A 3,715-nucleotide genomic window follows, 5' to 3' on the forward strand; every position below is an offset into this window, starting at 1 on the left:
ATCAGAGTATGAAAATTCTGAATGTTCTCCTGAACATTAGGTGGACTATGAAACAGGAATGTAGGCTCATACACTGGATACGGCTATCTTATGTGTTTAATAACTGCTAACAAAGCTGGGAATTTCCAGAGGAGTCTGGGTTTGCAACATGCTCAGCCATACTTGAAATCCCCTTTGAAAGCTATGGGTTGGTGGAATGGTAATGGGGCTCAGAGCATGATGGTATCTGTAGCCTGAATGCTGTTAGAGAGCTAACAGAAGCTTTGGTATATTACAGTGCTATGGGAAATGAAAACTTGAGGATGCAGTTTGAGCTTTGCCATACAGGGCTATAAGGAACCCCCAAGCATGAATGAAGAGCAGCATTCTTCATGATATTTTGAGTTCCTGTGTTTGAGAGATTAGCTTTAAGAACCAGTGTTCTATTCAGGAGCTCCCAGTTGTAGTCCCATCCCATTTGTCATCTGCTGGGACTGTGTTTCTACCCAGTCAGTATCAGCAAAAATGGGGATTCTCAAAAGCAGCAGAGGACCTAATTTGGAGTTTTTAAATTGTTTCACTAGAACTGAAATCAGCTCTGACAAAACTTAAAAATAACCTGTGATATGAATTTATCACAGTTCAGGCATGGGTAGTGTAGCAGAAACGCTAAGTTACAGCCTGAACCAGTCATTGAGCACCTGGTAGGAAGGCAGGGCCAACCAAGGGAAGCTCAGGTGCATGCAAGGCATTGAGTGACTAGAAGATGTGGAGCCAGGATCCACCCCTTCCCAGGCCTGATTTAAGGGTTGGCAGTGGGGGCAAGAGGGTCTCATTGGTGATGCTACCCACCTGAGGTCTTACAGGCATCTCCTCACTTGCTGCAGCCTAGGACTTTGCTGCTGTTGCCATGCTTTCCATCATACTGTAGTGTTACAGGTAGGCTGGAAATGCAATGCTTGTGCCACTTTTTTTATTGATGTGATACTGGGCCACCCTAATTAAGAGATTTACAGTATTAAGGAAAAGAATGGTGACTTGCGGAGAATACTGAGGCTGTAATGTGGAGCTGCTCTGAAACACACATTTTCATTATGAAAATAGCATGTTTTCTTTGCAGGGAATCATAGACTGCTTTGGAACATTAATGGCATTATTAGTAGGTGATGCACTTTGCAAATGGATGACAAAGAAGAGCAAATATAATTTCCTCTAAATTTGGCATAAATTCTGTTACCTCTCTTACTATTGTCCTATAGGCCAATAGTATAGCTTTCCTAAAGCATCTCCTTCCTAGATTATGTGGTACAGTTTGTTCTCTCGAAGCCCTGTATTGTTTCTATGGAGATCAGTGAAAATGCTTAGCTCTCCACACTTATATAGGGATTGTGATTTTAAAAAGTAAAACAGGAATGTGAAGTTAAGCATCTAAGTGCATACTGAGATACTTGGAACTGTTGTCACTGGTGGAACAGCAACAGTGAAAATTGTGCTCTATGTTTAGATTCAGGGAGGTAGGTACTGGGCTCCTGTGTTCTTAAAGTCTTGGCCAATGTCTGCGAGTTATTTACGGTCAAGCATACCTTATCTTAATTGCTATTTCCACACAGGTAAGAGAAATATTAAAATCAAACTCAGCAGCGTCTTTAGACATCAGCTGAAGTGAAGACTTCACAGTGCTGGGCCTTACCGTAAAAAAACTTTTCCTGTGCTCTGAACAAGTGCTGTGCAAGGCATCTTAGGGTTAAGGAGGAGTGGCATTCCCTCTCTGCAAAGAGGAGGCAGAAATACAAATGGTTTTCATGGCACTTGGTCAGGAGTCTCTGTCAGAACTGGAAAGAGAACTCGTACTCTGTTTTCTTCTCTCTGAGTGATCCTAACATCAGAGCAGCTCTTCTCCCATTGCCTCCCTCACTGGTTTTATTAGCGTGTGGCTGGACCTTGGCATTTGAATCACTCCTGGTGATCATTAAGCAGCATCTTGCAGGACCTGGGCGCTGGAACTATTAGATCTATTCTACATAATTGATATAATTTACTCTTGAAAGTCAGAAGGGAAAAGGACCCCCTAAGTTTTGATTAGGCACTAAATTCATTATTTCACATTAGAATAGCCTCACCAGAGGACCAAGGATACTTACTTGATTCAGTAACGAGAGCTCCAAAGGGTACTAATTTAGTAAGACTATTGACTGTTCATTACTGTGATGTTGCTCAAATAGCTGAGAGCATGTGTGGTGTTTAATGTGATCTTAAACATTACTATCTACGGTAAATCAGAAACAGGGCACAAGTGCTATAGCTGCTGTTTAATGATGTATGAAAAAGCTGCCTGGTAAAGTGCACCATTAAGAAAAGCTAAAACCAGTGCTGAACAAAGACCTGATGAAATATTGATACCTTTGCAGCCAATACTGTTTCTTTTTACTTACAAAGTGACTGAAGTCTGGCTTTCTGAAAAATCATGTTGAACTTGAGCAAAGCCATAGCCTCAGTGTGGTGGTAAGAAATTACATAGCGGGGGGAAAGAAAAAATAATAGTCTTTAATACATCCATACTGAGTTTATGGACAGGAGACTTCCAATTCTTCTGTTATCCCCTTTCCATTAAAATACTGAACCCTCTCCTCAACTTTTTTGTCCAATTAGAGGAATAATTCAACTATAAAATTAAAATAGATTGTCTTCTAGATTGTTATTATTATTAAGGATGAGGAAAAGGATGTAGACTTCACCCCACTTCTCAAAAACGTAAACCCACTGACACTCAGGGAAGCTCTCCCCTGTTAGATATCACTGCAGGCTCTTGGGCAGTCACAGCCCTGCAGCAGATGTGTGTGCTTTGCAGGGAGATGCTCCCTTGCTCTGCTCAAGTACAGATGAGAGCAGGACCCTGCCTAGTGCTGTTACACTGCTACCTAACTTCAGGCCAGTAACTTGCATCTCTGCTTCCCATTATTTCAACGCAGAGCTAGTATGTGCGCTTGTTGACCTCACGCCAGTAGGAAAGTAACTTCATTTCTTTTAAGCCAGGGAAGTACCTCTTCGGCTCTTTGTGTGCTGTGACTCAAACATCTGTGCAAATGAGGCTATTTTTGTTTTAATGACAGCTGTCTTGCTTTCCACTTCTCTGTTTCGTTTTCCTCCTTCCACAAAGCTTGTGCTGATGTGTTGCTAGGGCTGTGGTGGTTCTACTCAGGTGCCCTGTTTAGCTTTCCTGGTCCCATCAAGTCCCATGGCTCATTCAGCCTGGAAATTAATAAATAAAAAAATGAGGGCAAATAGAAATGACCAAAGCAGTGTTGTGTTTTTTTTTTTTAAAGGAAGTGCTTTTTTTGCACAGTACATAATGAAATTGTGCTACTCATTGACACAGGATGCTGAGGAGACCAGAAGAATAAATCTCATTGAAAACAAAATAAAGTTGCTTAATCCCATTATTAGCAGAGCTCCACTGGTGGTTATTAATGAACTGAGTGGATCTTCCACTTCAGAAACTTCTGGAGACATTGATTTTTAGGAAGCAGGACAGAAGAGGACTATGCTTGCCTGACCCTTATGTTTCCATCACTGAGAGCTGCTGGAGGATGCTACCAGGTACATTGGGAACATTGTTTTGAAGCAGAATAGCCCTTCTTAATGCAAACAAGTTGAAATCATGAATCAGACCGAGTCCAGCTGACATCCACAGGTCAATGCTCTGGCATGGAAGTTCCCATAGATGATTTAAAAAAAA

This window comes from Meleagris gallopavo, chromosome 2, assembly GCF_000146605.3.
Source record: "Meleagris gallopavo isolate NT-WF06-2002-E0010 breed Aviagen turkey brand Nicholas breeding stock chromosome 2, Turkey_5.1, whole genome shotgun sequence".
Taxonomy (NCBI): domain Eukaryota; kingdom Metazoa; phylum Chordata; class Aves; order Galliformes; family Phasianidae; genus Meleagris; species Meleagris gallopavo.